Consider the following 25,209-nt stretch of genomic DNA (forward strand, 5'->3'; position numbering starts at 1 on the left):
TACTCTGAAAAGAGAAATCCAACTGATGGCTTCTACACTACAGGAATTATCCTTGAAAATGGATAGATTCACAGACAATCCGGAAAATTTAAAAGACAACTGTCAGAAACAGACATCTTTAAAGAAATGTTACAACAACATCAAAATAAAATCACTGATATGGAAACTGCTCTGACTGACATTGATGGAAGACTTAAAGAAGAGGAAACCCAGTCGGAATCCCTATGACATCAAAATATCTGGCTTACCACCAAATTAGATGACCTGGAAAATAGGGAGAGAAGAACCAACATAAGAATTTTTGGTCTTCCAGAAAAAAACAGAGGTAGAAGACATCATAAAATTTCTAAACTCATGCCTCCCTGAAATTTTGGACTTAAAAGAAAGACTTTCATATGGAATAGAAAGAGCTCATAGAGCCATCGTGAAACCACAACCCTCTTCATCCAAATCTCCACCAAGATCAATTGTGGTAAAATTTCTATCATTTCAAGACAAAGAACTAATACTAAAATCAGTATGGGGAAAAAGTCCACTATCATACAAACAATCTCAAGTTAAAGTTTGATAATTACTATTCAACAAGAATACTAGAGATGAGAAAAAAATCTTGGCCTTTAGTCAAACTTCTTAAGCAAAATAATATAAAAGCACAACTTGCTTATCCAGCTAAAATCAAAATCTTTCATTCAAAGAAACTTCAATAATATAGAGGATGCATCTTCATTTATCAAAAATAATAATATCATCTGCATTCCGGAAGAAATGGACTGATCTATCACAACTAAACTGAAAAGATCCTTAGGAAAAAAAAAAAAACAACTGGATTGATGTGAAAAAAAAAAAAAAAAAAAAAACTAAACTCAAAACAACAGTCTCTTTCAAAGAATCAACTAAGATATAAACTGTGGTACTATTTTATCATAATAAGTATGTATACTACCTATTTTTTTACTATAACTTAGTTATAATAACTTCTTTCACTAGGAGACAAGTTTAATATTATTAAAGTCTTAACAACAAATAGTAATGAAATGGCTGATTGGCACTGTATTAGAGTTAAATTCTCTTAAAGATGTATGGTCTGCCTGTCATAAAACAAAGCATTCAGTAACATGGAAAGTGTGTATAGTTTTGTCTAAATCAGTCTGAATGAATGTCATCTGTGAGACATATGGGATCGTTAAATTGTGATTGGAATTTACAGTGCATATTAGGTTGTCTGAAGTTTTTGCTTAATAGATGTTATTATTAAAAAAAAAGTGAAAAGAAGTAATGAGTTACTTTAAATGAGCGACTTTAATAGCCTTGTTTTACTAATAAACAAAAAGCTTGCAATGATATGTAAAACAGCGTTTTATGTGTATGGAAAGTGGTGCCAGACCTAATAATTTAAACATGAGACTATCCCCTTTTGAAAACACTAAATGCTCTCGAACTTTTTTAATTGTAGCTTCATCTACGAGCTAATATGTTTAAAAAAAAAAAAAAGAACGTAAATCTGTGCAGCATTCATACAGCTTAAGCTACACGGTCAACTAATATGCTGATCTGACTCAGTTATTTCATTTGAATTCTATTATATTCAGATAGCTTACATGGTTCTATTTAAAAGGATCACTATGAATGTCTTCTTTGTGTAGAATGGAGAGACAAATGCTCATTTGAAACCAGACAACTAGAATCCATGTTATCTCCTGTATATACTTAATGAAGTCAGACGCACATGCGAAGGGTTGTAGAAAGGCATCCCTACGTAAATACGAACAGCCCACCACCTTCCTGTAACTCCCACTATGGAAGGGAAATTAGAATAGATTCCCTCTTTGAATAATTCATAATGCTTTAGTTTAGGATTAATAGTCACTTTTTAACGAATACCCTCGCAAGAGGAACTATACTTTTAAATTTAAATAACTCAGAAAACAATTCTTTATAAAGAATTAAACTCAAGGGCTTGTACTGCATGTTTGAGAACAGAGAATCAGGGGGTGGAGTTATTATTTAAAGACACATACTACTAATAATATTTACTGACAGAAAGCCATGCAATAATTCTTAGTTTTGTTTATGGCTTCACACTTGTACACTAGCTGATTAGCAATTGAACTTTATAACATGTAATACGATTAAATCCAGTTCTGTGACTGTATCTACAGCTTTTCCTAGCTCCTTATGACTTATATGAGCTTTAAACTGGATACAACACTAAGTACAATATCTCTTTCTTGTTTAAGACTTAAAGCAGTAGATGACTGGTAGTAAAACAGTGTAGCTTTATACTATTTACTAAATGCATTACATGAGGTAAAATGACATGTGACTTAACATTGTTAAATAATCAAGAATATAGTGGATGACTGCTGATGAAAAAGAAATTACAGTTTTAAAATAGCTGCTATGTACTTCAACAGACTAGTGAACAGTGATAGCAGTCTGTATGAGTTAGGCATTATAACTATTTACAAATAACAACACATAAATTGTCTGGCACTACATATGTAAAAGAAAAATCCAAAGAATAGATGTAACACTCCTTTAATGATATAAAGACATAGAAAATGAACAAATAGTATAATAAAGCATTTACATACACCATGTACTGCAAAGAACATTGTAAAAAGTGGCAAATGTCATGACATTTCGAAATTACATTAATTCCTATATTTCATCTAATGGTTGCATGGAACTGTTATTTTGTATCTGAAACACATGAATGTTATGAAAAATGGAATAGACAGCTGAAATGCTATAAGAGTGAGCTATTGTTTAGACAAATAAATGGACTTTATACTGGCCATAGATATGTTTGGGCATACAAAGTCTGACGTTTGTACCAAGGGTGTCCAACTTTGGATATTTGAAAAGGTGGCAACCTTATTTATACTGTGTTTAATAGTGACATTTAGTGGGGTTTAATTACACTAAGATGATAGACTATCTTGTATAATTTGTTGGCATATATTAAAGGAGACATATGTGGTCATAATAAGAAAAAGAAAATCCTCACATTTATAAATGTAAATGAATACTTTAATATCTTTACAATAATTTCTAAACAACTTCACCTATATTTATTTTAAAAGAAGATTTATTAATATTCGTCAGTACTCTGTATACTTTCATATATCATAGAAATAGTGTATATATGTCAATATTACTGAAAATATGTTTTGAAATAGTAAACAAAGGAAAATCAGATGAGCTTGTAACAAAATATGCTTAGATGAAAAAATTGTTTTAAGAAAAATAAACTTATATGTATACAGAAGAAGCATCACTTACCTGGAATAAGCATGACAATCAGATTATGACAGATTCTTGATATATCTAAACATGTACTTTGTTTGATAAAGGAATTTTGACACTGGTAACTATACATCACATTGCTTAAAGTTTTAAATAATGCTATATTTTAGTTTCTTAACTATGTTATTCAATACTGTTTTATACATATGATGTTATTTAATCTAAGAGACGAAATACAAATGTATCAATACTATCTTAGAAATAGTTCCTATGGATATAATATTGGTTATATTTAATTTATTGAATTTTATCAATGCACATGTGTCTATAACAACTACAAGCTAAATAAATAATATAATTAAACATTATTGTTTATAGTAATGTTAAAGAAGTCAAAATTCTGCATCCTTTGTTAAAAATAGACAACAACCTAAAGATTAAATATTAAGCTTGTAAAAGGAATAGGAAATGAAAGCTCAGATATACTACAACTTAGTTATATTGCTGATTAAACATACTTCTGCTGGTGAATCCAGTTCATATTGGAAACTGTATGTAAGGCATAAAAGATGGTTCTTTGAGAATTGCCCTTTTCTTTTTTCTTTTTCATATAAAACATGATATACATTTCTTACAGAAAATGATTAAGGGAAAATAAGAATAATATGTTGTAGATATCTTATCTTAAGTTGATTAGAAACAACTTATCGTCTTATTATAGTATAAACGTAATGCAATGCATTTCTTTAAAAGTTAACAAATGATTAGATCTATTGTACATGATTGTTTGGTTTATTTCATCAACTTGATAAAATTACATAGTTATGAAATAAGAATATATAGTCTAATGTTTCTGAAAATGCTAAAAGGAATGTTATATACATAAGACACTTATATTAATAGCTTTGGATTATAATTTTAAAATTATCATAGTTTATTATTGTTTCCATACCAGAAAAGAGCACTACAGATGCGATGTTTGCTCTGAGAGTGTTGATAGAGAAGTACAGCGAAGGTCAGAAGGAGTTGCATTGTGTCTTTGTGGATTTAGAGATAGCATATGACAGGGTGCCTAGAGAGGAGTTGTGGTGTTGTATGAGGAAGTCGGGAGTGTCAGAGAAATATGTAAGAGTGGTACAAGATATGTACGAGGGTAGTGTGACAGCACTGAGGTCTGCGGTGGGAGTGATGGATGCATTTAAGGTGGAGGTGGGATTACATCAAGGATCAGCTCTGAGTCCTTTCTTATTTGCAATGGTGATGGACAGGTTGACAGACGAGATCAGACAGGAGTTCCCGTGGACTATGATGTTTGCAGATGACATTGTGATCTGTAATGAGAGTAGGGAACAGGTGGAAGAGACCCTGGAGAGGTGGAGATATGCTCTAGAGAGAAGAGGAATGAAGGTCAGCAGGACTAAGACAGAATATATGTGTGTAAATGAGAGGAAGGATAGAGGAATGGTGAGGATGCAGGGAGTAGAGGTGGCGAAGGTGAATGAGTTTAAGTACTTGGGATCAACAGTTCAGATTAATGGTGAGTGTGGAAAAGAGGTGAAGAAGAGAGTACAGGCAGGATGGAGTGGGTGGAGAAGAGTGCCAGGAGTAATTTGTGACAGACGAGTACCAGTAAGAGTGAAAGGGAAGGTCTACAAGAGGGTAGTGAGACCAGCTATGTTATACAGGTTGGAGACAGTGGCATTGACAAAAAGGCAGGAGTCAGAGCTTGACGTGGCAGAGTTGAAGATGTTAAGATTTGCACTGGGTGTGACAAGGATGGACAGGATTAGGAATAAGTATATTAGAGGGTCATCCCAGGTTGGAAGGTTTGGAGACAAAGCCAGAGAGGCAAGATTACGTTGGTTTGGACATGTGCTGAGGAGGGATGCAGAGTATATTGGGAAAAAGATGCTAAGGATGAAGCTGCCAGGTAACAGGAAAAGAGGAAGGCCTAAGATAAGGTTTATGGATGTGGTGAGAGAGGATATGCAGGTTGTTGGTGTGACAGAGCAAGATGGAGAGGACAGGAGGAAATGGAAATAGTTGATCTGCTGTGGAGACCCCTAACGGAAGCAGCCGAAAGAAGAAGATAGTTTATTATTGTTAATAATTATTTCTGTATATCTCTAATATAAATAATTAAATAAAAAAAAGATAAAAGTTTACTTATAGGAGCTCCAATGGGGTGTTTATACACTTTACTGGAAGATGGAAATGAAAGAAAATCTGATAGAATGCCTTTTTTCTATTAGATTGGAAGTGTATATCACTTCATGTCTTTTAGTAGGCTTATTAGTAACTTTATTTAGTCTATTTCAATTAAAATTATAAGAAAGTTTCAAATTTCTCTTTCTTCATTGGCTTGAACAAAAAAAAAACACTTCATATACTTCCTATAAAAATAATTTAGTTATAATGCACAAAAAAGTTACATAATCTATTTAGAAAAATCCACAAACAAAGAATATTACAAATTTAGCTTCTAAGTAACTTAAAGTAATGGATTTAACCTTTCTTTATTTAAACACTAATGGTTTAAATAACCCAAGGAAAAGATCAAACTTATTGAAATATTTGAAATTGAATAAAATACAAGTGATATTTCTTCAAGAAACCCATTTCAAAAATGAGAATAACTTCAATTGGAATCCTAATGAATATATAATATTAACTCACTTCTCATATGAGAAAAAAACTAGAGTAAATCTTATTTTATGGAAAAAATATTATCATGCCTCAAGTTCTTTTTAATATGAAGATAAAGAAGGTATTTTGTCTATTGTAATACTAAAATAAAACAATAGGGTATGGACATTAGTAAATGTTTACTGGATTCCAGGTATAGGTATAAGTACAGTAAGAAAGCATATATATTTAATTACTAGAGTATGTAAGGGATATTTGATTATAGGAGGAGACTTCAACTGCATATTGGATAATTCAGAGACCTCCAACAAAAAATAGAACCCGCATCAGTAACTCAGGAAAAACACTTAAGAATTTTGTAAAAGCATGAATCTAATTGACACATTTAGATATGAAGAAAATTATTCACTATCATTCTCACATCAAGATCATAGGTTTGGTACAAAAAAACAGAATAGATAAAATATTCATTTCTCAAGATTTAAATACAAAAATAATGAGTTTCTCTTTAATCCCATATCCTTTCTGTGATCATAACTCATTAATTCTTAAAATACATCCACATTTTGAAAGACTAGTACTTATATCAAAAATCCCAGCATACATCACAAAACTACAACAATTTAAACCTTGGCTAGACTCAGAATTTCAATTATTTCTAGATATAAATTATACTACAGAAACTAATATAATTAACTTATGGGATACCCTAAAAGCATATTTGAATGGAAAAATACTTTCATGGTATAAAATAAATGAAAAGAACAGGAATCAGAACTTCAAAATATCCAAAAACAAATCACTGAACTAAATCTAAATGATTCTAAACCCCCCCCAAAAAAAAAAAAATATTGAACAATTAAACAAAATATACACTGAAATCTTAACTCATAAAACAAATCTAGCTTTAGAAAGATTAAAATTGAACTCATTTCCTGTATCACCAAAACATTTGCATAACCTAGCAGTTAGAATTAAAAGTCAAGCTTCTGAAAATAAAATCTCAAATGTAATTCATGAAGGAAAAAAAAAACAAAATAGTATCAGACATAAATGATATACTGGATGCCTTTAAACATCATTATTCTAACCATTATAGGGAAGAATCAATACATGCTAAAATATTAAATTTAGAGTTAAACCCATTTAAACCAAAAGCAATTCCCGAGAAATTAATACATGACCTTCAAAAACAAATTCCCCTAAAAAAAATATGGAAAAAATAAAGGAAAGTAAAAATAATAAAGCATCGGGAATAGATGGAATAATTAATGAATTATATAAGATATTTCCTTCCTCAGTAATTTCTTTATTTCACAAAACATTAACTGAAATACAAACAAAAAACATAATCCCACTCTCATGGAAATACTCTTTAATCTCACTCATTCTAAAAGAAAATAAAGACCCTTCACGATGTGATTCCTATAGACCAATCTCAATCCTTAATAACGATTATAAGATTTTTATGTCAATATTAGTTAGTAGAATCAAAGTACCTTTAACACAAATCATAAATGAAGATCAAACTGGATTTATTTATAATAGACATACCCAAGATAATATTCAGAGAATATTAACACTTATTGATTTTCTAAACAAAGATAATAAGCAAGCCCTAATAGCAACTTTAGACATATAAAAAGCATTTGACTCCCTTAATTGGGAATTTCTTTTTAAGGCCTTAGAACTATATCATTTTCCATTTAAATTTATTTCATTAATAAGAAACATTTATAAAAATAATATAGCATATGTCAAACTTGGACCTTTCACTTCTGAATCTATAGACATTTCCAGAGGAACAAAACAAGGATGTCCTATGTCTGCCATTCTATTCCTTCTAATAATATAATTAATAGCTTCTTCTATTTGCAACAATCCCAAAATATCTGGAATTGATCTATATGGTCAATTTAACTCAAAAATTATGTTATTTGCTGATGAAATATTACTCACACTCAATGCTTCAGAAGAATCTTTAAATGAATTAGGCAATCAAATTGATTTATTCTATTCAATCTCTGGACTTTCTTTTAACAAGTCAAAGTCAAACTATTTATATTTAAATAATAAAATGGACCCTTCCTAAGCACGAATCATATAACAGAAGAATAAGTTTTCACAATAAAATACTTAGGAATAATTCTAAGCGATAATATGGAATCTATTTTAACCTTAAACTACAATAATATAATAAATAATATTAACTACAAAATGAAATAAAATATTTTTGAAATTTGAAGATAGACTTTAGATTATAAAAATGATACTACTTCCAAAAATCAACTACATAACACAAGCCATTCCAATGATACCAGATAGAAAATATGTAAAATACATAAATAAAATTCTTTTAAATTTTCTTTGGTATCCAAAAAAAATAGGATTGCTTATACACATCACATAACACCCTGGGAAAGAGGTGGTATTAACTTTCCAGATATAGAGACATATATAAAGGCTTCTATTTTTAAAATTGCTATTAATTGGTTTGATAATAATTATACATCAATTTGGAAAAAATGCACATTATAATTTTATTAAATGAAAATAAATTAACTAAATATCTAATATCATCAGAACATGATAATATATTGTGGCAACGCTTATATTCAATATAATATATCAAAGCCAACAAAGTAAACTACATAAATAACATTTATAAATTATTTAGAAGATTTATTTATTCCAACACTGACATCAAAATATGGTTAGACTTGATAATACCATTCAGTTCTACAAAAAACTTTTTAAATAAAATACACAAAAATACTTTAATAACTTGGCAGATGACAACATTTTCATGTTGGCAACATTGTATAAAAAAGCAAACAGTATTAGACTCAACAAATTCAAATTTTATTTAATATATCAAAAGAGGATTGGTCGATACTCCAAAGCATATTATCACATGCCCAGGATTTGAATAGAATAATTATCAATTCATCTTACAAATCCCTCCTAAATTCATTAATCATATGTCTGAAGTAATACATAACAATTTTAATGGCACTAACTTGACTTCAAAAATATATAAAATATTAATGACCTACAAATCCAATACTAATTAGAAATATTGGAACTATTTAACTAAAGGACATCAATCTAACTTATCAGAAGAAAGTAAAATCAATCTCCTATATTCACTCAACTCTATATTTAATTTACAAATATGGAAAATTTGTACTTGGAAATTTATACACAGAGCATTTCTTACACCAGATAAATTAGCTAAAATCTCAACAACTGAAAATGTAACTTGCTAGAGATGTCTATTAATCTATAAGACTGACTGGATTCATATATTTTGTGAATGTGCTAAAATAAAAAAAAATTTGGGAAGATTTTAGTAAATTCCTACAAGCTATTTTCACAGATACATTTATTTTAACCACATACTTAATTTTCTTAAATGTAAATGATAATACTGAAATGAATAAAAAGGATTTATATCTACTTTGGTCTATATTGGCTGTAGCAAGAAAATGTATAACAAGAACTTGGATGTCAACACAGGAACCCACTATGGAACAATTCTTAAAGCTACTGAAAGAAACTATGATACCTGAAGTCAAAGTTAAAGAACTGTGCCAAAAAATGGAGTAACAATCCTTGGGTGAAAATCCTTACTCTTATTGAAACTTTGGAACTGGACTCTGACTAATTTCTTGTGTAACTTTTATAAAATAATTATTTCTATAATACTGCAATATTTTATAATATTATTGTTCAAGCCAACTGTATATAGTATATATAAAGCGTTATAATTTGAATCTAATTTGACACTGTATGATTAATTTTTATTATATATGGAAAATAAAAAAAAAAGTAATGAGAAAAAAAGAGTTTATTGGAGAGGCAAATTATACATCTGCCCTTTCACATAAAAGAAAAGGGACATATAGGTGTGGTACATGTAGGCAATGTGCACATATAATTTAGCAGGAAGAGGTTTTGGTTGCCACTAGAAATAAAGTTGTGGTTTCCCCAGGTTATTTTAACTGCAATAGTTCCAGATTGGTTTACCTAGCTATTTGCAGTGTATGTCAAAGTTTTTATGTGGGGAAAATGGAGAGGCAGCTTAAATGGAAAATTTATGAGCACATGAATAACATTAGCAACAAAAATAATCACAATGCATTATTTAGACATCTTACATCCTGTCCCACTGCAAAGTATGGGTTCTTTGTAATAGAAATGGTTTCTAAGGATCCGAGGGAAGGACCTTGGGAATCCCAACTGGCATATAGGGAAATATTTTGGCAGATTACTTTACAGGTGAACAAACCCCCTGGTTTAAACAACAATATATCTTTAACACCTTTGTTGAAATTGAGATTGGTCAAGTTGTGAGTGGTTCAACTTGGACCACAGTCCAGTAGTTGTATTGTATTTTGTTCTTGTTAGGGTATTTTTAGTACTTACAAAGAGTACCCTATATTCTTGCTTTGACCATTCCTGATACTGATATACAATATATTTTTAATATATGTATGAATTTTTAAGCAATGTATTACTTTTTTTACACGTTATTTTGATATTTATATCTTGTAGAATTCTAGCCCTTTTAAAAAAAGAATACTGATATTAATTCTTTTATTGTTTAATTGGTAGGGCGTATGTATGTATGTATATATATATATATATATATATATATATATATATATATATATATATATATAGAGGAACTGTGTTGAATTTGTTGTTTATTTGATGACGTCTGCTAATTGGATGAAAACACTGAGTTTAACTTGTTTTGCATTAATAAAATCTTTGGAGATTACTCAAGCTACGAATGCGTCATGCTGCTTCACATAGTCCACTGCTTTTGGGACTACATACAAATGATTATCATACATATGACTTTTTTCAACAATTTTGTCATTAATGCTTGCTATATCAGTTCAATATATGTGTGTAAATTATCTTAACCAAGACAATGATGATAACTAATTTAAAATGCACTTGCATAGGTATAATGTGTACGGTAGCTTTGATATATTTAGTATGACTCATCACATATCATAGCTATGTGTTTAGGACATGTGTCATACGAAGTATGTCTGGAACATCCCCAAAATGTATTACTCAGGGTATGCAACTCCATGCATCTGAAATGTATTTATAACCACAAATACTGCATTTTACATACAGCTCTAATACCATGGCTCTTTCAAGTCACAGACATACAGGCATCTCTTAAGTTCATCTCCATTCATTTTGAACATACTGTATCTCAAGTGACCATGTGAAAAATTAATGCATTGACAGTTAATAAGCAAAAGTTATCATTTTATCCTTTTTTTCTAATGGGTTTGATTCTAGGGTGGTACTAAATGTTGATGGTGTATAACTCCCAACAGCCCAGTATGTCACAAGTTATACCAATGATTATAAAAAGCACCATATTTCACTGTTTAACATTTGAATATCTGTAAATAGGTTGAGCGTCATACATTGTCAGATCTCATTGCCATACTTCACAACTTCGGTGCTTTTTGATGTAATCATTGCCAATGTGTCTGCCAAGCCATTTTCGTGTTTCATTTATGCAAATGCAGCTAGCAAGGCAGTGCATTTTTATGCAAAAGTTGTTACATATGAGACCTTAACTGCCTTTAATTCAAACATGTAATTCTAGCTGCACTGCGTTACATGTGAGACCTTAATTGCCTTTAATTCAAACATATAATTCTAGCTGCGCTGCATTACATGTGAGACCTTAACTGCCTTTAATTCAAACAAATAATTATAGCTGTACTGCTGCAAACAAAGCTGGCAAAAGTGAGGATGTTGCACCATTTAGAGCACAAAGGTGGAGTTTTTAGGAGTCCATGATTTTTGAGTCATCCCTTACCAAATGCTGCAGCTCTAGACTGCTGCAGGGGGATTATACTGAGTCACATTGTAAGGCTGAGGCTTGGAATAGCTTCACCAAGGCTGTCTCCGGAGCAACAGGCATTTCACACCTTGGGAGCAATGTAGCAAACATTACACTCTCATGAAGAGGTGCAAGCAAGATCCTGAGAAAATGTGAGGATGAATTTAAGACTGCAAACACCCATAGGTTGTTTAAGTATAGTGCCTCATCACCAGTCAATGATATGGTGTGGATTAGCCATCCAACACAGTTGCTCATTATGCATTCATATCTTTTTTTTCTCTACTGTATAACTCCAGAAGAGATAGCTAAGAACCATGAGGCACATTAGGAGAAGCTAGTTCACTTCAGAGAGGCATGGGGTGAGTATGGATCGGGTCTAAATGCAAGCCAGATACTACTTTTCAGTCCATCAGTCCATATAAGCTTGGGCAGGCATAACTAAACATTTTACTCAAGCATCCATGCCTTCCCTGATAGCTCTTGGTGATTGTATTTGGTAATGAGTACAGCAGCTTAGTTGTGTGGGGGTTCAATTCCATGAAGCAGAAATTAGCTTTTATTACAGGATGCCATTTCTAAAATATTAACTGCAGTACTGTATGACATTAACAATTCCGTATTGGTAACTGAAATTATTAACTTGGAAAGCATATATCTAATACAGCATCATCAAATAAATGTTTGCATTTTTGAATAGTAGAAATTACTTTCATTTTCTTTATGGCACATTAATGCTTTCATAACATATCTGCATGGGACACACAAACATATTTATGTGTCATATTTGTTCATGTATTGAAGTTGTACAAAAACGTGACATGGCATTGATCATATTCTTTCTGGTTTGACTCCCCTTTTGTATTATTATTATTTTGTTTATATACATTGCTGCTGAAAAAAACAGCATCAGCACAAGAGGACGGACTGATCACTAGGGTTTGGCCCAGCATACCTCCACAGCTGGCTGCAGCAACACCATCATGGGCAGCACCAACACGCAGCACATCTGGGTTGCATTCTCTCAGGGTTGCCTCCACGACCCATGTCCTACCTGCTGCACCTCACTCAGGTAGCTCTACCACAGTTGCCGTTGCAGTGGTACCCTTTGGTAGCAGTACAAGTGGAGGTGAGGATTTTTTCACCTGTCAAGATCTTTGTGAAGTAGTAGCTCTTTTGTGGTGTGCTAAGAAAATGTGCAGGTCTATATACTGAATCTGAAAGAATTATTATGATGACAACCCTAAGAGTAACACACCAAACGATATTCAAAACTAACCCATTAAAGAAATCTCTTAAGTCTCTGTCCCTGTCTCCAACTCTGCTTCTCTTTCCATCCCTTTTGTCTCATCAGTTTTTTTCTTCAGGATTTACCTGATACCTGGCACTGAGCAGAATTTGCACTTATGGGAAATAGCAGTACACAGGTTATAACAAAACCATGAGAGTTTTTGTCTTTGGCCATACCAGTCTGCTGCCCTTGGTGCTATTGTGCTTATCCTCACTGCACTATGGAAAGACAGACTAATAGCACTATGAGGAGACAGCTTGTGTCATCTCTTCAGCAGTCTGTGGAGTGCAATGTACACCATATGGGATGTTGCAATTGTACGTAGCTGTATATTTTAACAAGCATACTACAGTAGGCACATTTAGGCAACATTGCTAATATGTTGCTAATATACATATAAGGTGATAGCATCAATGTGGTTTCATTTCAATCCATGTTCTAAAGTATATTAATTATGACACATCCATATCTGTTGTTTATGCATTCACATTTGTTACTCATTCATGTTAATAAACATAATTGCATGACAACAATTTCAACCAGATATGAGGGCTGTATTAATATAACACTTTTATCATCCATAGAATGATTAATGTACTGCAAGTGTGATGACTAATGTGGAAATCATGACACATAAAACATTAACGTAACACATATCTGTTCTAGATTTCATCAGCATCAGACCTGTCTGTCTACTCTCCTTAGTTACACAAATGTTGGTATGGCTCAACATTGCTATTTCCCGTTCTAAGTTCAGTACCTCAATATGTCATTACACATCAGCTAATACCTTGCCGTCAGTTGTGCAAATAAGCATGTCAGCTGTGAGCTTCAGGAAAGGATTTTTTGGGGAAAAAGTATTGTTAGTGGGTTGGATTACTTCTGTATGTAGTAATGGATTGTTGTTCTCCAGGTATGTGGATTTATCTGTGATATTGAATGCACACTTCATTCTGTAATGTTATGTCTGCACTCCAATACTTACACCTGGAAATGATGTGCAGTAGTGGGAAACCTTTTCACACATACTTCTTCTGTGGTTTTCAGCAGTCCATTCTCATATTTCTGACCTGTCCATTGGTACATTGTCTAAGCAGGAGCAAATACAATTGATAATCGCACAACAAATGATTACTGTTTGAATACATGCATCTCGAGTTGAACAGCCATAAATGCTTCATTATCAATCTGCTATTATACAATGACCCCTCATTAATATTCCAAAATGTGCATGCTGATTGGTCAGCATGGACATTGCAAATCAGATTTATACTAATGGAAAAAGGTCCGGTCGCCCAGATGTTTTCCATTAGTATAAGTCTTTTTTTACAGCAATGGAGAACGCAAGATCTCCGTTGCTTTTTAGACACTGTCTCACTATGTTAAAGGAGTTTAACATAGCAAGAAAGCTTTAAAAAAAGTAACGGAGATCTTCCATTCTCTGTTGCTTTTTTAAAGCTGTCTCGCTATGTTAAACTCCTTTAACATAGCGAGACCCTTTGTAAAAAGCAACGGAGATCCTGCTTTCTCCGTTGCTTCCACCCACAGCTCTGATGTACTGTGTAGGCATACGCATGCGCAGTACATCAGAATGGCCACAGAATACCAGACAGCTGTGGAAGGGCAGCAAGGAGGCATTATACAATGCCATCATTTAAGAAAAGTAAGTATTTTTTTCTTAAATAATGTCATTGTATAATAGCAATAACCTGCTTCTGGGTGTAGGTAATGCTGAATTTACCCACGGTTGTCTTTGTTTGGCCACTCAGACTTCACCCTTGTGACCAAACCATACCTACCGTGGGTAAATCCAGCATTACCCACACCCAGGCATGGGTTATTGCTATATTTTACAAGTGTGATTGTCAAAAAAACACCATAATGCAAAAGAGGTACACGTCACTCACACAACTGCATTGTACAGGCATGACATCATAGATGAGATATGTGAGCAGTATGTAATTACTTGGAATCAGCACCTTGCTATCACTCCTGTCTATCAACACACCTGCCTTTTCACTCAAACCTTTGATGCACACTAGTTTCCGCTCAAAACACTGATGTGGTAATCCTTACAGATGTGCATTGTCACACATTTAAAGTCAGACTTCTCCTATAGGGTTTATAGATTATGCAGTGGTCTCTCGACTGTATAACTAGATAGATAGGTTGTTCAAGTCTAACATTGATGAGCTTGTGTTTGTGGCTCTAGTAGCAGGTAAGTATGACTTCAACAACAGATGTGCTGTATTTACTTCTAATTCAGCAAAACAATTAAAATGGGAGAGGACTCTCCCATCACCCCATCCCACTTTGAACATAAATATCTTCTCTGCACCACATTGATGAGATCATCCTTTCAAAAGTGCACTCTCTGACTATAGAATTCAGAGTTCTTCAGTGCCACTTGCAGATAATACATGTTTCTTTAGATTCTGGAACTAGATAGGTAGGTGGTTTGAATCTAACAGTGGTGAAATTGCATGTTTGTGTGTGGCTCTTGTGTCTGGTGAGTATTACTTCAGCAAATGAAGTGCTGTATCTATTTCCACTTAGAAGAGCAATTTAAACAGGGAGAGGACTCTCCCACCCTTTATTCTACTTTTAGCAAAACATCTTCTCTGCAACACACCGATAATGTCAGCCTTTCAAAAGTGCACTCTCTCACAAGAAAAATCTGACTTCTTCTTCTGACCTAAGGCAGTCCTCTTTACACTGTGTAAGTAAACAGATGGTTTAAATATAACCTGGATGAATGAGTGTGTGTGTGTGTGTGTGTGTGTGTGTGTGTGTGTGTGTGTGTGTGTGTGTGTGTGTGTGTGTGTGTGTGTGTGTGTGTGTGTGTGTGTGTGTGTGTGCATGTGTATGCGTGTATATGTGTGTGTCTGTGTGTGTGTGTGGGGGGCTCTAGTGTCAGGTAAGTATGACTTCAGCAACAGAAGCACTGTATCTACATTCACTGATGAGAAACATTTAAACTGGGAGAGAACTCCCTTATTCCACTTTCAGTATAAACATCTTCTTTGCAGCAGCCAGATAAGGTCATCCTTTCAAAAGATCACTCTCTCACTATATCAGTCAGTCTTTTCCTGTAGTACTCACAGTTAATACAGTGAGCTCTATATTATCTAATGAGACAGGTACATGTTGAACTCATCTGCCTCTGTTTGTGTCTTAAGTGTCATGTACATATAGCTTCTTCATCAAAAGTGATGTATCTACTTCCTCTCAGAAAAAAATGTTTCATTTGGGAGAGGATTTCCCTTCTCCTTATCCCATTTTTACCAAAAACATGTGGTGGTGGTGGTGCTGCGGTAGCATTGTCACCTCACAGTAAGACGTTGTCCTGTGCGATTCTCAGCTAGAGTTTCTTCTGTGTGGAGACATGCATGAATGGGCGTACCTTCATTGAAGGTTTTGAGTCAGGGCCAGCAACTCAACATGTCAAAATCTACTGCCAATCATTAGCAGACTGGAGTTCCGCTGTGGCGACCCCTAACCGGGAAAAGCCGAAAGATACAACAACAACCAAAAACATCTTCTCTGCAGCACACTGATGAAGTCATCTTTCAAAAGTGGTCTCTTTCCTTATAGAACTCGCACATCTCCTGTGGCATGTGTAGTTGATGCTGTTCTATATAGCTTGTGTAACCTAGGAAGATATATTGTTCAAATCCAGCACTATGTAAATAGTGTGACTGTGTACAGTCAGGTACAATTGGCTCCATCACAACACCTGTTATGTACACTTCCACTTAGGAGATATATTTTCAGTGGCAGAGGGTTACCCTATACATTTCTAGTATCCACAGGCAAAGCCCAATTTTGAAAACACACTAATTAGATAATGCTTTCAAATCTCCACTATCTAGCAGCTGTAATAAAACTTCTCCTGTGGTTCTGGCTGTTAATACCATGCTGTCTGGACTGTATAGCAAGATAGGTAGATTGTTTGACTCCAGTACTGATTGACTAGTGTGCACATATGTTTCTTTCTCATGCTGTGCATAAAAGGCTTCAAATACATATAGGTCATTTCCCTTTTAGCGGAAACATCATCCTGTTAAACAATGGTGATCAAATGCGCAGTTACAGTTGCAAAGTAACATCTGATGTGGCACTTGTTATTCAGGCAATGTTCCCTACCTTGTGATCTTAGGTAGAAAGGTCACATCAAGTCATTACTCCTTAGGCTAATTTGTGTTAGTATGACTGTGAATGTGCATGTAGGTAACAATGTTCTCACCCACATATCTGCTGTGTAGGTGTATAGTTGAGGATTGCTCTTTTAAGTAGTTCTGCTCATTTTTCACAGAGAAATGTTTTGTTTAATGCTGATAATACAATGGGATGCAATTTGCCTTTTCCATTAGTAGTACTGCACCTTCTCCTATAGTATAAGGAAATGAGTAAGCCATGGGTTTGAATCCATCATTGTCTACACAATGTGAAGGATTGTAAGTCTAACATCACAGTGATGACTGCATTATGCATCCTACATGTTTGGATATACCAATAATCATGCAATTTTGTATGACAACAGACATATCGCACTATGCTTTTAACCAAATTCCAGGCAGACATATGCCTTGCAGCAATACAACAATGTGATGCCTTCAAATTCACAAATATCTCACAAGCTGAGTAAGACTTCTCCCGTGGCATGTTCATCTTTCCCAATATCGTGTAGCTCCTGTCTTCACATAGGCAGGTGTTCAAAGCCCACAGTGAGTGACTATAATCACTATGTGTCAGTATAGTGCTATACATGAATGACATCCACCACATTTGTAATGTGTACAGTTACAGTGGGAGAGGCCTCAGCATCACTTTTACCTCAAATAACTGTTTTAAAACACAACCATATACTGTAATGACTTCTCATTAGTAAGGCTTTCACTGTGGTGGGCATGATTCATACACCTTTTTTTATCCTCTGGACCTGCCTAGGCGGCTTTTCAATTCCAACAAAGGACACCATTATATAAGTGTACTGAAAACAACTGGAATTGAGATCTTCAAAAAAAGGTAGGAGCAAACTACATAGGAAAAAATGTGAATTTGGGGAACAATACATACAGGGAAAGAATGGGGTTTAAAAGAAGGCAGGACTTGAATGACCTATGTAATGTTTGACTGAAAATGATTGGGGAGATAATAAGTGATATATAATGTTTGCAACTGGGAGTGCATCAGCATGGTTTGTGATGCAAAATGCTTGCTACTAGGTTTGTGTCGATATGGTTTGTTTTTATTTATATAAATGGATGATTGCTTATGTCTTGAGTGATGGTTTAATAAGGAAGTTTCTTGTTTAGAAAAGGGGGAAGGAGGTGAATAATTTATGTAATGTTGTTTAGGTTATATGATATATAGCGATATATGTTATGCATGTTTGTTAATTTTAACTTGTAAATACAGTTTGATTACTTTTATATAAATGTTATGTACCTATGTCACAAGTAATAATTCAATAAATGTATTAAAAAACACCATTGTAGCAAGTTATTTATATCCATTTTTAAACTGGGCAAACAACTTTCAACATATTTAGGAATTCATGTCAGTAAAACAGATATTCTGGGATTCTTGTGCTGTGAATGTTCCTGTGGCACATGCAGTGAGCATTAGCTTGTGTAGTATATCTACACGGTTCCCATTCAGAAGCCTGAAACATCATAAGCCTGAAAATCAAAATCCTGAAACCAAAAGCCTGAAAATTCAGAATCCTGAAAACTCAAAATCCTGAAAGCCCAAAATCCTGAAAGCCCAAAATCCTGAAACTCAAAATCCTGAAAACACAAATAATGCTAATATGTCACTATAAAGACACTAATATCTACCAACTGACCCTGACCCTAACCCTAACCCTAAGGTCCGTCACTATTGCACACTCACCTGAGACGCCTAACCCTAACTCACTTAAACCGCCTCTAACCCCAATATTTGTCACTATTGCATACATGCCTAACCTGCGCCCTAACCCTAACTCACTTAAACCGCCCCTAACCCTAACATAAAACCAACCGCACACTTACCTGACCCCAACGCATGACCTAACACCACAGGGCTAACAATAGCAAAGCCACAATGACATCAGTATGTCTATTTTGTGTTTTCAGGATTTTGAGTTTCAGGATTTTGGGCTTTCAGGATTTTGGGCTTTCAGGATTTTGAGTTTTCAGGATTCTGAATTTTCAGGCTTTTGGTTTCAGGATTTTGATTTTCAGGCTTATGATGTTTCAGGCTTCTGAATGGGAACCATCTACACATACAGAGTGTGGTTTGAATCTGGCATTGTGTGTGTACAAAAAAAATGTGTAAGGAAAAGACTGGCTTGGACAACCAACATCGATATTGGACTGTTCACAGTTGTGTGAACATTAGCACAGGTATCTCCTTTTCATCACTCTGACAAATTTATTTTATATAAATTAACATCAAACATCCTTTCTTACTTCATATCCTGATTTCTGTTATTAGTGACTATCTCCTGTGGCAGATACAGCTAATGCATAGCTCTTTAGATTGTGTAGTATGATTAACAGGGGGGTTGGATCTGGTAACATCTGTCTGTCTGTCAGATAACTGTCAGACAGAAGTGGCTTAGATAAAAAAAGCAGTTATGGAGCAGACAGAGAGTAAAATTTTAAGGTCTCACCCTTCAAGGCTTTACTCCGTGAGACAAGTGATATGCCTCTTTTGGGAGCATCAGTGGTTGATACGAACATCTCTGAAATCTGCCCTGGCATGTGTTTGAATCTGGCAAGATACACATGCAGAGCATGCCAGATATGGCTCACAGACATTGCTCATGTTTCCATATTACAGTGCTCTGTATTGTGTGTCTTCATAAAACATTTATGTATTACTATCATTCTTTTGATTGCACTGTAGAGCTTTATAGAACATGAGGACTTGTATAACATTTTTTTTTCTGCGAGTTATCAAAAAGTATTATGGCACCTTCTTATGTGTTTCTGTTCTTTTCTTGATGGTATGTTAGTGCTTGCTGAGCTGTGATTTCTTGTGAGCATGCCCAGTATAATGATGTAGTAGATGCACACCATTTACCAAAGAGATCTTTAAGTAATGACTATTATGAGATATTTGTTGTCATTTCTTGTTCTTTGTCAAGTCTTAAATTAGCATCTGTGATGTTGTCTTTGTTCATGTCCACACAATGGAGTTAACGGAGGATAACATTTGTCACAGGTCAGTATACGTTTGCTGTACGTGCAATTAAATGTACAACAGGTAACTTAGTAATGCACATTAATTCTTCACCTGGGTATGTTGTATACTATTGTAGATTCATACAATTGTCACTATTGTTTCTAACAAGGTGCACATCAGGGCTATATATATCCATTACAATATATTGTAGCCACATCCATTCTTTGCTACACTTATTCAAGTTAGCATGTCTGGTGCAGAACTTAAGACCACGAATGAGACATGTCATATCTTTGATTAAAGTAACTCAAATGCATCATGGTGCAGCACTTAGACCAGGAATGAGGCATGTCATATCTTTGATTACAGTAACACAGATGTCATATATTTGATTACAGTAACACAAATGCATCATTGTCACAAATTGTGGCCCAAGACTTGCTCATTTGCTTTGATTGCAGTAACACAAATGCATCATGCTGCAGCACTTAGACCAGGAATGAGGCATGTCATATCTTTGATTACAGTAACACAAATGCATCATGCTGCAGCACTTAGACCAGGAATGAGGCATGTCATATCTTTGATTACAGTAACACAGATGCATCATGGTGCAGCACTTAGACCAGGAACGAGACATGTCATATCTTTGATTACAGTAACACAAATGCATCATTGTCACAAATTGTGGCCTAACACTTGCTACACTTGCTCATTTGCTGAGGACATCAACAGCATTATCCCAGCATGCACTTTTATTTTACTTGTGTCTTGTGAAGGCTACCTGTCCATTTGTGAGATACACAAAACTAAAATCTGCATATTGATATATTTTGTGATATTCAGAAACACAAGGCATTACACTTCTTTAACCTTTATGTGTGTTCTAACATCAGTCATGAGGATATAATTTATTACATTTGATCACTTACACAGTATACATTCTGAGGTAGTGACACCTGTAGAGCAAGGTATGCTCAATACAGTCATAAGACTAACACAAAGATTAATGATCGTGCTACTAGACATGTGTAGTGGCAACTGTACATTTAAGTTTTTTACAGTAACTTATTACTATTTGGCATTTACATTAATATAGAACACATGCTTGGCTAGTGCATGTTTAGAAGTACAATGCCCCCTTTATATGGTTACAAGTGACAACAAATGGCAATGACATGACTTTCTGTTATGCACAGGCAAACAGCTGTAAACATGATGAAGGGAAGTATTCATCACTAATGTTGGGTAACACAGTTAACTTTCTGTATAAAAATCTGATATGCAAAAATTGCAGTACATGCGAATATGCCCTAATGCATCTACTGTTCTTGCTGTTATCGCATCTCAGCATTTTGATAACATTTATCTCATTCACTCCCATTACATTGTTGCTTTTTGTCCCACTCACATTCATTGTCATCATGTCCATTTTTATTTATGTACAGTATGGTCAATAAAGTGAATGGGATTACTTTTTATTAAATTAGTATAAATTTTTGATGACAAAAATGCACTCATTAAATCCTATTAACTATAAGTCTGGAGAGAGTGTCCTTGCCTAGAGTTTCCTTGCCTTGACGTTCCTTTGTTTTATCAGTTTGTTGTTTCCCATTTTTCATTTCATGGTAAAAATGCTCTTTTTGAATTAATCACATTTTAATTAACATTTTCCCCATTAGGCTTTCTCTGCTTCTTATTTGTGCACTAATCCCACTATGTATATGAATACATTTCCCCATTTAGCCTCCCCTGCTTCTTGTTTCTACACTTACCACAATGTATCGGAGTACAGCTTCCCTCTTTTCTTATCTTGTCTCATAATTGTTTCATTAAACCTGCCCTTGCATTCTACTAAGCTCTCCACCCTTGCTTGCTCACTAGATTTGACTACAGACAATACCTTTTCTTCACATTATGTACTTCTGCCTCTGTGCACCTTTTCATGGCTGCTAACACTTATACTCGCCACAAAAAGGTTCTGATAAATGTGTAAGCCTGCTTATCAGCTTGCATATTCAATGAGCACTGCTGCTAATTGTACTAAAGCACTTAAATTGTGCAGACGTAGTGCAAAGTGTAAATGCATGTTAATGAATCCCCAGGTTTGTGTCCATCTCTATTCCTACCAGCAGCCCCATATATCCAAGTATGGACACAAGCACATACATATACATACCCTGCAGTTTCCTCATTGTGTGGAAGTACTTTTGAAGCATTATTCATTCTTATTTGGGGTGCCATCTGTACAGAGTGTGCATGTCCTCTCTGTGTTTGCGTGGGTTTTGTCTGGGTGCTCTAATGTCCTCCCACATTACAAAGGCACTCAAATTGGACACTCTCAATTCACCATAGGTTTGAGTGTGCATGCAAGTGTGTGGTGTGCAAGAACTTCCACATCAGGTCTAGCCACCTGGTGGTGTAAGCCTTGGCTCTAGATGATTGTCACTGCTGAAGTATCACCACGACCCAATTTGCAAATATGGGGAAAGGGGTTGTGGATAGATGGATGGATCTTTTCTATATAGTCTTTCATAAGAGCGGGGCAAGGATTTTGCAGTGGAGGTCAATGGGAGACTTTTTTTTTTTTTTTTACTTTTGATATTGTTTTATCGGCAGTATGTTATCTGTTCTGCCTGAGACTGAAACTGTATTATGTGTAAAAATATGGAAACGGCTTGTGATTCTTTCTTCTGGGTCTCTAAATGGCAGTCAGGACACTGATGCATTCTTATTGCAGAAAATGCACTTTGTTTCACTGTCCAATTAAATAATAACAGATGAGTTTTTATCTTGCCCAGTGTGTTGCATTTTTTTTATTTTCCACCATTTGATTTAACATTGGAACAAAAGATAACATTATTTTCAAATGCAATCCAGCCTTACAGCCATAGCTGACTACAAATATGACAAACACAAATATGACTGGTGTACCCATATAAAAATGCAAACAGTGCTTTTGCTTTTTGGACTTGGGTTCATAGGTACTTACTAGACTAGTGAGCCATGAGTATCTTTCAAAGCCTAGCCATATACTCCCATGATGTTTTTAGCACTTATATTTTAAGTACAAATACCAGCATATGAGCAGGACATTTTTTTCATAACATTGCAATCCATGAGGGACAGGGGTGCTAAACCAGGAATTATTTATTCTGTCACCCAACCATTCATCCAGATTACATTTGGATAGTGTAAAAGAAGATTTTTGCTTTATGTCGAGATGAAGATGATTCCAAATATGGGGTATAATCTGTGATTCATATCTATTCCTCCAACTGGTTCTAGTTGTATTGCAAAATAGATTGAGATCTCCTGAGTAGGTACTTATGCCCCTATTGGACTTGCAGATGTGCAGTAGGTCTGACAAGATAGGATCAGTTGAGGCTCTATAAGTGAGGAAGAGATCACCTCTCTTCTCACTGTCATACAGGAATTCAAATTGTACCCATTATTTGGGCAAGTGCATACCAATTATGTCATCACACTCAATGATTGACCTAATGAGTCAGCATCACACTCAGTGATTACTCTGAGTCGGCATCACACTCAATGACTGGCCTAATGAGTCAGCATCACACTCAATGATTGACCTAATGAGTCAGCATCACACTCAATGATTACTCTGAGTCAGCATCACACTCAATGACTGGCCTAATGAGTCGGCATCACATTCAATGATTGACCTAATGAGTCAGCATCACACTCAGTGATTACTCTGAGTCGGCATCACACTCAATGACTGGCCTAATGAGTCAGCATCACATTCAATGATTGGCCTAATGAGTGCAGAATGCAGTGGAATGATCATGTCCTTGCACCTGCATTCCATACCCTTAGTCATAAGCTGTGTAATGAAGAAGGACTCTCTTACAATAGTGGGTATGAGGTGATCAAAGGACAGTTTATTGTCAACATAGGTTCCGAGGTCCTTGACTAATGGATCAGTTTTCAGGGGTGTGTTATCAATGTGATAGCTACAAGGGACTTCTTGCTTGCCCAAGGATATTGTTATACATTTCTTGGCATTTAGTTTTAGTTCATGGTTTGGATCAGCTATTGGTTTGGAAAAGGTTCATGGAGGATTTTGGAGTCCTCTGTGGAAATTATGGTGGCACCAAATTTACAGACATCTACAAACTTGGTCAGCCATAAACCTTTGACATCTGAGAAGTAAATGACAAAAGAAGAATGTTGCGTCTTTAGCTCTTTAAATGGAGGTTTGGCTTATTCAATTGTTGAGTGACGTCATGACTTGTAAACTTATTTAAGTTCTGTAGTATGTTTTTTGAATTGTCTGATGAAGTTTGCTTATTTCAGTAAACGAAAGCGCTTACCTTATTTTTGGACTCAGTGTGGTTTCTTGCTCTATTTTTCAATAGTTTTTAGTAAATGACAAATGAAGAATGGTCCAAGGACTGAACCACTGAACCCTGGGGTATACCACTAGTGAAGTTTTTTTTTTTTTTTTTTTTTTTTTTTTTTTGGAGAAGATAGAGCAGCCAATCCTAATTTTCTGGATTCTGTTTGTGAACCAATTTGCTACCCACTGATTTATGTAGGGATTAACATTTTAGCTGGGATAGTTTATCTATGATATGTGTGTGGGATTGTGCTGCATGCCTTTTCAAAGTCTACATATGCTGTGTGTACTGATGTTCCCTCATCCATTGCTTCAGTAATGTTTCTTAAATATGTCAGCCATGTTAATTAAGCAGGAGATGCTGGTGATGGATCCAAACTGGCTTGGTTCAAGAATTATATGTTGCCTACCTATAATCTATTAATTCTATAATGATCCATTCCAGAGCCTAACATATGTGGTTGGTTGGACTTATGTGTCTATAATTTCCCAGGTCCATTGACACAGCACATTTGTGCAAGGGGGATGGTAGTTGATGTCCTCCATTAATTCTGTGCAAAGCTTGTTTGAAGGCTGACATTGAATACTCTCCATAGGGAG

Source organism: Protopterus annectens, chromosome 11.part0, assembly GCF_019279795.1.
Source record: "Protopterus annectens isolate FY-2018-M chromosome 11.part0, PAN1.0, whole genome shotgun sequence".
NCBI classification, from domain to species: domain Eukaryota; kingdom Metazoa; phylum Chordata; order Ceratodontiformes; family Protopteridae; genus Protopterus; species Protopterus annectens.